The sequence below is a fragment of the Canis lupus genome, chromosome 14, assembly GCF_003254725.2.
Source record: "Canis lupus dingo isolate Sandy chromosome 14, ASM325472v2, whole genome shotgun sequence".
NCBI classification, from domain to species: domain Eukaryota; kingdom Metazoa; phylum Chordata; class Mammalia; order Carnivora; family Canidae; genus Canis; species Canis lupus.
In genome coordinates, this window is record NC_064256.1 from 59399382 (window position 1) to 59411847 (window position 12466).

The 12466-nt window shown below is 48.2% G+C and overlaps 1 long non-coding RNA gene across 1 annotated transcript; it reads right to left on the reverse strand.

Moving 5' to 3' along the window:
- Positions 1-5577: 5577 nt before the first annotated feature.
- LOC118350565 (uncharacterized) lies at positions 5578-6716 on the reverse strand. Its single transcript, XR_004804575.1, has 2 exons — positions 6261-6716; positions 5578-5850 (listed from the first exon to the last, which is right to left on the reverse strand). It is a non-coding gene; the product is annotated as an uncharacterized LOC118350565 (long non-coding RNA).
- Between the last annotated feature and the right edge of the window lie 5750 nt (positions 6717-12466).

A 12466-nucleotide genomic window follows, 5' to 3' on the forward strand; every position in this document is an offset into this window, starting at 1 on the left:
GTGATGACTTGATATATACACATATTATGAAAGGATTTTTCCATCAAAGTTAATAACACTTCCATCTCGTCACATATTTATTTCTTTTTTCCAGTGAGAACATTTAAGTTCTACTCTCTTAGTGAATTTCTTTTTTTTTTTTTCTTTTTTTTTTTTTCTCTTAGTGAACTTCGATCGTACGATACAGTGCTATCAGCTGGGTCGCCACGGTGTACATCAGTTCTCACACACTCTTCATCCCATAACAGGAAGTGCATATTCTTTTACCAACCTCTCCCTAGTTCCCCCACTCCAGCCCCTGGCAACCATTTTTCTGCTCTTTTTTCCTAGGAGTTTGATTATTATTTTCTCCTTTTTAAAGATTTCACATCTAAGTGAAACGAGTAAGCGCATTTCTTTTTCTCTCTCTGGCTCACTTAGCACAATGCCCCCCCAGGTTTATCCACGTTGTTGCAAATAATAGTGTTTCTTTCTTTTTTTAAGGCTGAGTAATCCACCATGGTCGATACACATGAGTATTTTCTTTATTCACTCCTTTGTCGATAGACACTTGGGGTGTTTCCATACCCTGGCTGTTGTGAATGCTGCTATAAACACGAGAATACACATATTTCTTGAGATAATGGCTTTTCGTCCTTTGGATTTTTACCATAAGTTATTAGTTCTAATTTTAATTTCTTGAGGAATCTCCAAACTGTTTCTCCTAGTGGCCAAACCAGTTAACATTTCTACCGCAGGGTTCCTGTTTCTCTACATCCTTGTCAACGTTAGTTACCTCTTGTCTTTTGGGTAATCCTAACAGTTGTGAGGGGATTCCTTATTGTGGATTTGATTCCCATTTCCCAAATAATTAGTGATGTTGAATACGTTTCATGCACCTGTTTGCCATTTATATATGTTTGTTGGAAAAATGTCTGTCCAAGTCCTTTGCCCATTTTTAATTGGGTAATTTGGGCTTTTTTGCTATTGAGTTGTATGAATTCCGTGCATCTTTTTGATATTAACTACTTTTATATTCGATACGCAGATATCTTCTCTCCTTCCATAGGTTGCCTTTTCATTTTGTTGACAATTTTCTTTGATGTACGGCAGCTTTTTAGTTCGGTGTATATTTTTATTTTACTTGTTATTTTTACTTTGGTTGCCTTTGGTTTTGGTTTCAAACCCAAAGGGTTGAAGACAAGTTTGAAATTACCTCTGCTCGATCAAGAGCTGGATAGAGTCTGGACCAGAGAGACAGATTCAGGAAGATGTGAGGATGTTTCACGGAGACAGAACCTTGGCAAGACCTCACCTCATTTTCATTAACTCATCGTGTCTTCATGCTGTTGATTCAGTTTTAAGAACAATGGGACAGAGTGAAATCTAACTCTTGGGCCTTCACCTGATAAGTGGCAATTGATGTTTGGTCTCTTGTTCCAAATTCCCGGTTGAAATAAAGGTCTAAACTGAAGGAAAATTTGTCCATAATTTAAAAAAAAAATGGTTTTACAGTTTATTCATTCAATGGTTCCTAAATTACCCTGCGTTTTCAGGTCACCTTTCCCTTCATCCAGATCCTTGGTGTGGGCCCCTGCCGTCTTGTGTGCTTTGGGGAAGAAAGCGCCCTTCCTCCTCCCCCATGTTTCCACGTCTTTCTGATCTCTTATTATTCATAGTTTCTGTGCTGCCTAAATCCGTAGTTCCTGCTTCTGCTCTTGAGTCCTGCAGCTGTCACCTTTGCCCCGCATCATGCCACATGAGTGCACTGCTCTTCCTCCTGCACCCACTAGGGCACCCGCTAAGGCACCCCCGACCCCGGGCTGTTTTATAAACCAGCTATCCACCTAGGGCTTAAGGCCAATAGGGCCATACCAAAGGTCATTTATTCCATTTAGTAAATAGATTTCAGCACCATCTGCATCTACACATTTCCTAGGTGCTGGGCATTAAGCACTGAACAATAAAGATAGAAATCTCTGTCTTCATGTTGCTTATATTTTGTTTGCAACCAAGACAATAAGTAATTTTAAAAACTCCATTAAGGCTGCAATTCACTTTCTTTATTAGACAAGCAGTTCCATGACTATTTAAGAATCTAGGGGGAGGGAGGCCTGGGTGGCTCAGTGGTTGGATGTCTGCCTTGGGCTCAGGGTGTGACCCTGGGGTCCCGGGATCGAGTCCCACGTCGGGCTCCCTGCATGGAGCCTGCTTCTCCCTCTGCCTGTGTCTCTGCCTCTCTCTCTTTCTCTGGGTCTCTCATGAATAAATAAATAAAATCTTAAAAAAAGAAAAAAGAATCCAGGGGAAAACTGGGCTTGGTTGCTTACTCTTCCCCACAGCCCGTGTCTCTGAAGAACAGGAGAACCCAGGAGAGAGAAAGGCCTCGGCGGAGACGCCTGATGGCACCGGCGCTGCAGCGCGGGCCTGGCTCCTCCTTGGAGGCAGCGGCTTCCCTCACAGGCCCGGGGAGGCCAGGGGCGAGGCGTGGCCCTGGGGGTCTTTGCTCAGGTCCCACTGCAGGTGGGGGTGGCCGGCAGGTGCCTTCCTCCCCGGGTGCAGGGCCTCCCGCGCTCCTGCCGAGGACGGTGGCGGCTCTTCTTTCCTGCAATGCCCTCAGTTCCCAGCTCAGGACAGCCCTGTTAGGGAGCGTCCTTCCTCCTAATGATCTTAGTAATTTAGAGATGCCGTTTTCCCTCCGTGTTGTAACTAACCCAGATAATTTCGAATTTGGTGTATTTTGTTATGAAACAGGGTAGAAAAAAGGAGGTTCTCCAACCAGACACAGGCTGGTGGTGGGGCAGGGGGCTCCGTGGTCTCTGGCAGAGACAGATCCCAAGCCCCATTTTAATTCGAGGTCCACAGACGCCCTCGCCAGAAGGATGGTCTGGCTTGTGCTTTTTCCCCCAGCCCGTTCTCACTTTCCATTTAAATCTTTTTTTCTGAAGTTTCTTTCCCAATTCCAGAATTCTAATCCTTTTCCTCCCCCGACTTCCAAGGGAAAATTGGGGGGAAAAAACACCTTAATCATGCAGATAATTTTATGTCTTCACCATCCCAACTATTCCAATTCCAGCTGAGCTCCCAGGTCCACCTTCCTATAAATAAGGAGGCCTGAAGGCAAGGCCGTGAGGCGCGGCTGCCCGGGGCCTGGAAGCCAGCTCGGGTCAGCTCCCTTAAGAGCAATTTTTGTTTCCTGTTACAAACGCGCTGCAGCCAACACCCGAGGGGAGGTTTTGGCGTCGGGACAGATGGGCTTCGGGTGGAGGGATATACAATTTCAAAAGATTTGGGGGCGACGGGCTTTTGCCTAGAGCAGTGGGGATGGAGAATCGGAGATGATGGGAGATTTTCAGCCGACGGTGGATAAGATTTTCTTTTGCAGCCGGGGGGGGGGGGGGGGGGGATACGTGGGAATGAAAAGGACAGTAGACGCGTATCTGGCTTTCGAGATGCTGAAACGCAGACTCAGAAGAGACACTACCTGCTTCCAGATCCCGGCTGGCCTATGCGGGTGGACCCGACACAGCTCCCACCCAAACAAACCAGTTTTAACGGATACATTTTGGAGGAGCCGCGTTCACTGACAGCGTCCGCCCCGTGGTCCCCGAGGGTCAGGCCACAGCGGGACGCCCCAGGACTGCAGCTGCTTTGCTGGGAGAATAAGACAATGGGGGGGGGGCGGCTGGGGGTCTCCTTTTCCCCAACTCTATCGTGAAGGCGTAGGCCTGGGTTAGTTGTGAGATCCTCCTCACTTCCCGCCTAGCGTGAAAGGTCGCAGGAACAGAAGGCTCTACAGTGAGGGGTTGTGCTCGTAACACGCGGGGCACACGGGGCGAGTGAAGGCGGGTGAGCAGGTGGGGGGTCGGTGGGTCCCAGGGCCAGTGTTGGGCCCGAGCCTCCCGCCGGCCTGTGTGGCAGCGTCCAGCCAGCGGCCGGTGGCCGACGTCGCTCAGCCTCAGCGCACTGGGACGGACCCGGCGCGGCTGCCCAGGCCTGTGTGCACCGCTCGGCGCCAACGGGCACAGGCAGCGGCGGGCAGGGGACCCCGACAGGCCCGGCCACGGCTGTGGCTGCACCACAGCAGCTCGGCCGCCACCTCCACGCTGAGCACCGCCTCGGGCCCCAGCCGCACTGCATCTGACGTTACCAGGGATCTCCTAAAAACCCCAAACTACGGACATGTGGTCGGGCCCAGCCTCGCCAAACACGGCGATTGACCTCGCATGAGCCAAGGCCTGGGTGTTTGGGACCCTAATGCTCCCGGGCGACTGCGGCGTAGGACACAGGTGGGGACCCGGCTGCAAATTAACAGTGGGGAGGTTTAGCTTCTGAACAGTCACCTCGTGCCCGCCGGGGGCCCCCCACGCAGCCTGCTTTGTCCCCTCCTGTAGGCGACCAGGACATGCCCACGTCCGGGCCTCCTGTGCGAGGGAGACGTTTGGTGCACAGTCGCTCTCCAGGCCTTGGGACCTTGTAGCCTCCTAATCTCTGTGCTCTGTCCCCAAGCCGGAATAAGTCACCTGAGAAAGTGACACGGGCGTTTCTTTACTTATGCTCCAGAGATCTCACGAGGAGTATATAGGTCTTGCCTTATTACAAAACTAATTTCTGAAATAGGAGAAAAGATCCCTGCCGAGACTCCCCTTCTGTCCCTCACTCTCCCTTTGCTGTCCCTCCTCTTGCTCTATGAAATGGGACTGATTTGGGGGTAATGCTGTGCAACAGCAACCACCAACATCTAATTTAATGATCTCCGTGGCGTCTTTTACACACCGACGTCCATAGAGGCAATAAAGAGTTAAACTCCTAGGTAACTGCAGAAACACTTTAAAAAAAAATTCTGGGCAGCCCCAGTGGCGCAGGGGTTTAGCGCCGCCTTCAGCCCAGGGCGGGATCCTGGAGACCCGGGATCGAGTCCCACATCGGGCTCCCTGCACGGAGCCTGCTTCTCCCTCCGCCTGTGTCTCTGCCTCTCTCTTCACTCTCTCTGAATGAATGAATAAATAAAATCTTTTTTAAAAAAATAAATAAAATAAATAAATAAAAAAAATTCTTAATGCCTTGCTGGGCTTTCTGATTAAAGATGCAAGCTCAAGTCGTGTGAAGGAGGGTGAGCACGTACCTCTAGTGGGTCATGTGGTCACTACTAAACACAGATTACGAAGGTCAACGATTTTATTGACTTTTCCCCAGGGTAGGCCTACCTATGAAACCGTATGTGTAATGCAATAAATTTTTTTAAGATTTTATTCATTTATTTATTTATTTATTTATTTATTTATTTATTTATTTATTCATTCATTCATTCATTCATGAAAATACACAGAAGAGGAGAAGGAGAGAGAGAGGCAGAGACACAGGCAGAGGGAGAAGCAGGCTCCATGCAGGGAGCCCGACGTGGGACTCGATCCCGGGTCTCCAGGATCATGCCCTGGGCTGAAGGTGGCCCTAAACCGCTGAGCCCCCCCGGGCTGCCCACAATAATCTTACCTTAATGTGAAATAGTAAGATTCTGTTTTCATCTGATGTTTTCTTTGTGATTTTCCAAAATCATTAAACCACCGTAAACGTGAGATCACACATGCTTAGCCCACCTTGAGCAAAATGGTTTTTTGGAGAGTGAGGTCGGGGTAGAGGGTTGGTGGGCTATTTGGAAGAGGAGTGGGAGGAATTTTAGGCAAGTCTTCCACCACAGCCCAGGCTGCACCCCAGAGCTTCCCCTCGGGGTGCCTTGGCACTGAATCTCGATGCTGTAATACTGGTCCCGCCGCCTGTGGGGCTGCTACCCGCACCAGATGTGTTGCCTCTGGCTGACGAGTCTCCGAAGCTTGCTCACCTCTGTATGCCGTGCAAATATGATCATTTTTCCTGTGTGTCAAAATGAGAAGAAGGGGCGAAGCACTGTTTAGATGGCGCTATCTTTTCAGAGTTTTATATTAGTATCATTAGAGTTTTTTGGGGGGTGGGATGGAGGGAGGTATATAACCTTGGATTATTCTAATAGAGAACCAAAAAAAAAAAAAAAACCCAAAGATTCCCAACCATTTCCAAAGGTCATCCAATTTTAAGACATCCTTTTTAATTATGGAGGAATACAAAATTAGAGTTTGTTGTCCAAATTATATGATAGAGGGATGATGACTCTGCAGTACATTATAGTATCAAAAAACCTGGGCTTTCTCAGCTTGGAAGGGCTATTATTATGGATGATTCATTTAGGTCAGAGAAATCCCATTTCAGGGCATCCTTGAAAATATAATTAATATAACTGTACTCACGGATTTAGGAGCGCTTGGTACGCTTTCAGCTGCAAATAACGTCTTCTACACCAAAAAAGAAATTATGTCCTTCTTTCTCTTTTTCTAGGTTTATGTGTTGCTAGGTTTCACTTGAACTTTCCTTCAACCTTGAAAATAAATTGGGAAGAAGAAATATGTTTAGGGTGGAGACTGAAATAAGTAATGTAGAATTCCAAGTCGGGGTGAAAGTAAAATAATTCATCGGTTTGGGGACAGGATGTGGTATAAAGAGGAAGACGATGGGAAGGCTGTCCGGAAGCCAGAATTTGGGTTCGAATGCTAAAATTTTAGAACTTGAAACAACCTTAGACATTTTAAATGAGAAAACTGAGGGCCATAAAAGATCGTAGATTATAGTTCAAGGGTAGAGTGAAATTGCGTGTTTCAGCGGGAGACCTTCACAGACAGACGGCCCCGCCCTTCGGGCTGGGTGAGTCTCTCCGGTATTAATCCTGCTAAAATCCTGGGATTTTAAAGAGACATCTGGAAACGCCAGCGTTCCAGTTTGGCACCAAGAGGCTGCCTCCTTCCAAATATTTCCTCTTGAATCAAGTAACTGCTGCCCCACCTACTCCTCTTCGTCTTCTCTCCCGCCTGCCCGGCTCTCTCAAAAATGTTTCTCCCTTTGTATTTTTTCGCATACAGATCGCTTTTTCTTGAAAAGACCGAAACATCTTCTGAAGCAAGATTTGGGTCTTCATCGTTGTCTTTTAGGACACGACGTAATACTTTGAACCTCCTAGTTGGTTATTAAATATTTGTTAGTAGACAAACAAAAAAATGTCTAACAGCAAAGACCTGAAATCAATCCAAAAGTAAAAAACAAAGTGAAAACCACCCAAACAGGGAAACAAGCAACGCAATGGGCTCGCACTTCCCTGTCACTGAGGCAGGGAGAGCGGCCGCCGGGACACCTGCAGGCCGGGCCCCTCCAGCCTCCCTGGAGGGTCAGCTGTTGCTCGGATGGCCTTCCCGGAGCATCCCGACCTTTGCCACTTGGCTCGCGACAACCACCGGTGCACAGGAAGCCTTGCTTTAGCTCCTTCTCCGCATGCGGGCTCCTCCCAGGCACCGTGGCAGATTCTCACCACTAAAGGGGTTTAAAGATGACAGAGTGACCGGGGACATTCATCTCCCTCCCGAGAGCACCTGGAAATGATGCTAAAGAAAAGGGAAAAAACCGCAGCGGACAAAAGAGACTGGAGACAGGACCTCCGTGGGGGGAAGGTCAGCCAGTGTCTAACTAGGGGCAAGTGCGTGCGGTGGTAGTGGGGTTAAGGGGCCGAGTTTAGGAGCAACTCGGGGGGGGGGGGGCCAGGAAGTGTCGGGAGGGGCGGGCCTGCAGGAGCCCGGGGGTGGGGGGTGGCCCACGGCTCCCTCCCAGCCTCGGCCTGCACCGGCTCCCTGGACAGCAGCTCCTCGGGGCTGCTCTGGGGCCACCAGGCCGCAGCCGCCAGGCCTGGCCCATGCCCCGGGACACTCCAGACCAACCACAGAGCCGTGGCGTGGCCAAATGGACTATTTTATTTTTGCCTGGCACTCTAGAGTTTTCCAAAAGCCTCCCCAGGCCCGTCCTGCCATCTGAGGCCCAAGGGGTGTCGTGCTCCTCCAAGGCCCGGGCCGATGCGGCCCCTGCTGGGCCCACCCCAGGAAAGGTCCCGGCCAGCGGGGCTCAGCTCCGGGGGCCCCAAGGCCGTGCCAGGGCCCCAAGTCCTCATGCTCCCGGGCCGAGCCACCCTGAGCACCGGCGGACGAGCTAGGTGCCCGCTCGGGGCCAGCACCGGCCACAGGACCTTCTGCGCAGGTGATGTGGGTTCCAGCTTGGCTGTTCGCTGCGGTAGCTTCTGGCCGCTCGTGGAAACGGGGCCGCTGCAACCGAGGAACACAGTTGTCACCTTCTCTATCCTTCCTTAAACTTGAATTTAAACAGTTACCAGGGGCTGGTGGCACAGAGCTCTGGACTTACCCCGACGTTCGGGTCCAAGTTGCACTGGTTTCTGAGACGCAGGTGGAAGGCACTTCTCTAGATCTTCGTATTTAGTGTGGCCGAATTCATGCTCCCTCGGGATGACAGCACGTCCCTCTGTGCTCAGGTGCATTCACGCGGGCACAGTGATGCAACCCCGGGCTCCCTGGCCCGTGACCACGCACGCTCCTGCCAAGGTACGTGCTCCCAGGGACGGAGCTCTGGCCTGCACCGGGCCGCACACCAGAGCTGCTGAACCGGGCAGGGTGGCGCTTCTCTGCACGCCACGCGGCCACTGGCAGGGCAGTCACGTGAGAGGGCACACGCCATGACCCCGGGGTCCCGGGATCGAGTCCTGCGTCGGGTCCCCGCACGGAGCCTGCTTCTCCCTTGGCCTGGGTCTCTGCCTCTCTCTCTCTCTCTCTCTCATGAATAAATAATAAAATAAAATAAAATAAAATAAAATAAAATAAAATAAAATAAAATAAAATAAAATAAAATAAAACATACATAAATGGCACACGTCATAGGAAACTTGAGCAGCTCAGCCCGACCCGCGCTCCACCGCTGGGCTACAGCCTTAGCAGATCCTGCCGCTTGGAGCATCTCGAGGCCAGAAGCGGCTCAGAGACCAGCGAGGACGTGAGGGAGGAGGGTCTCTTCCACTCCCTTGGGTGTTAACTCCCCACGTTGCAAATCGGTGGAGCGCCTCGACCTTATGCTCCCCTCGCTCTTCTGGGCCTTTGATAATCGTAAATAATTACGCCTCGATTTCCTTTTGAACTAAAGTAGCTTCACTTATGAATATCTGCTGCTTGAGTGCCTTCCTGCTTTCTCCTCTGACCTTTTCTTTCTTCCAGTTGCTTTTGTTTCCCCTTGAAGTCACCTTAAATTTCCAGCACTCCCTCGTCTCCTCCGTTGTAGCCGGTGACCTTGCTTCTGATTTCATGGGGATTATGGAAGCTCCTAGGAAAGTGCTCCTCTTCCAGCGTCACACCCGCGCCCCAGCCCTGGCGTGTCTCCCGGGTGCGCTCGGCTGCCCCCCGTGATGCGCCTCTGCCCCCCGAGCCCAGGCCCCCGCGGACACCTGCAGGCCCGGCTCTGCTGGGCGGCTGTGGGCTGCTGCTTCAGAAATGATTTTCTCTTTCCCATGACCCTTCCCTCCTCCGTCAGGCTTTTCCCATCCCCATTTTATGCTTCGCTTCCTAACCACACTCCTGCAAACGCGACAGCTCTTACTGGAACCTTCCTGACTGCAGATCCCCAGCCACCAATCCCCATCTCCACTTCCTTCTCCGTGAATTCCACAGCGGACTTCTCCGCGCTCAGTGACTCTACTTTTAGCCTCCGTTCTCATGGACCCGAGAAGGATATTTTGACTTCTCGTCAAAGAGGTGTGGTTTTTATCATTTGCATTTTTTTTTTTTTTTCAAAAACAAGGCAGTCCACAATGGACAGGAATCATTTAATGACTCTCCTTGTTTCTTGGGCAACTCATAACAGAAAGTAATGTTTTTCTAATCAGAAATGTATGTTAAAGACAAAAGTACCGTAAGAGGAAGAAATGAAGACGTGAGCCCTGTACACGGGAAGGCGAGGCGACGTTGGGCCACAACACGGTCAATACATTCTGTGCCCTCCGTGCCCTTCACATCGATACAACAAAACATCCTCCTTACACCGCACGCTGCGCTCCCCCTCTTCCTTTCTGTTCCTTCTTGCATCGGAGCCTTTACAGAGGAATTTTAGGCGAGTACTCTGGATTGAAGTTGTTTTTTGCCGTAATAATTGAAATGTAATGAGTTTTTCATTCCTTCCGCTGTCTGTGTCCATCCTCCCCCCCAACCCTTAGTGAAGTAAGCTGATACGCATTTTTCCATGACTTTCTTCGTGCTCCTCTAATCATATACAAATATGTGCACCCCTGAGCCGAATGGGGTTTGTCTACACAGGGATCACTTTAGTTTTAAACATTGGCATCCTGTCCTATCTACCTCTCCCCATTGTGATATTCTCTCTTCGGTGGAGACATAACAGGAACTGACATGCTTCTAAGCGATGGTTGAGTGATATTCAACGGCACAGGTATGACCTCTTGAATCATTACCCTGATGGTGTCCCTTCTCTTTGTGTCCGCGTTTGTGAAACCACCACGAGCGCTACAATGAGTACCCCACGAAGACAGCACATTTCTCACTGTCTGTGTTTAATTTCAGTTTTTGTTTTATATATTTGAAGGTTATACTTCGGGAGTATAATGTGTGACGCCACCAGACATTTTCAGGTGACTGTTCCCTTGTATTTTATATAATTCTCTGCCGGCATCCATTACGGTGTTCAAAAGTCCCCGTCATCCTGATTCGTGTTCCTTTGTAGATGGTCTTTCTCTCTAATAGCCTTTAAGATTTTCTCTTTATCTTTGATGGATGTGCAGTTACATTAGAAAATGTCTAGGCGTGGATTCAGTTTTATTGGTGTTTCTTTGATACTCAGAAGCTGCTTTTAATCTGACGCCTACTCTCCCTCCGTGCAGGACAATTCTTAGCCACTTCTTCACCTATCGCTTCTCTACTACGTCCTCCTCTTCTCCCATAAAGCTTATCAGACAAATTTTGGAGCGTCTTAATATCTGATCCATCTCTCTTCTATTTTTTTAATTTCTTTGTCTCTGTGTTCTATGTTGAGTGAACCCCTCAATGCAATCTTCTAATATATTAATGTCTCCATTCTAGAGTTTTTCCCAGCTCTCAAGGTTTTCATTTCCATAATTTGATTGTTTTCTTTTTTGAAAGGTTTTAAATTCCAGTGAGTTAACCTACGGTGTAATATTAGTTTCAGGTATACAACACGGCGATTCAACACTTCCCCACAACAGCCGGTGCTCATCATGCCAAGTGGCCTCTTGAGTCCCTATCACCTCTTTGACACATCTCCTCATGCAGCTCCCCTCTAGAAACCATCACTTGGTTCTCTGTGGTTAAGTGTTGGCTTCTTAGTCGGCCTCTGTCTCTCTTTTTTTCCCTTTGCTCATTTGTTTTGTTTCTTAAATTCCGCATATGAGTGAGATCATATGGTATTTGTCTTTCTCTGACTGACTTACTTCCCTTAGCATGATACTCTGTGGCTCCATCCACATGCTGAAAATGTCAAGATTTCATTCCTTTGTATGGCTGAGTAATATTCCATCGTGTGTGTGTGTGTGTGTGTGCATGTATTTCCACAATTTGGTTATTGTAGATGCTGCTGCTATAAACACTGGGGTGCATTTATCCCTTCAAATTAGTACTTTTGTATCCTTTGGGTGAATACCTAGTAGTGCAATTCCTGGATTATAGAGTAGCTCTATTTTTAACTTCTTGAGTGGCTTCATTACTCTTTTCCACGGTGGCTGCACCAGCTTGCATTCCCACCCACAGTGTTGAGGGCTCCCCTTTTCTCCACATCCTCACCGACACCCGTTGTTTCTTGTGTTGTTGGTTTTAGCCATTTTGACAGATATGAGGTGGGATCTCATTGTGGTTCTGATTTGTGATGATCCGTGATGATGAGCATCTTTTCAGGTATCATCTATCTGTTGGTTCATTTCCAAGATTTTAATGTATTTCTATAGGTCTTCAGTTCTTATTTCATCAATGCCTGATTTTGTTATAAGAATTGTTTATATTACATGGATTTCTGACATAAAAATAAGTATTTTACAATTGCAATGATAAATATGATAACCAAAGGGTAAATGTTTACTTCTATATATGGACGCAACATTGTATGAGAGAATGCCTCCTGTTTACCTGGAGCCCACCTGCTAGTGTACCAACCCATTCCACACAGAGCTTTGATCTCAGAAACCTGGATCTTCTGAGTAATATGGCACTTTCCATTCCAGGCTTTTCTACTAGGGTCATTGCTCAGTTCACCTGACAAATCTAAAATTTTCATCAGGTAAAAATTGGAATTCATCACATCAGTCCATCAAGCCTTTTCCAATTCAATTCACAAAACTATGATATAGCTTAGACTGCTTTATGCTCACATACTATAAATACTTGCTGATGTCAAAGTTATTTAGATTTAATTCTTTAATATTCAGTTCTGTCTTCTTACAAAATCCCTACATTTTCAACCATTATGATTTAGTAACGGCAAATGGCTGTTTTACTCCGTCCACGTGAGTATCTCTTGTTTTTCTGTATTCAGATTAGAATTACATTCCAAGTAATAG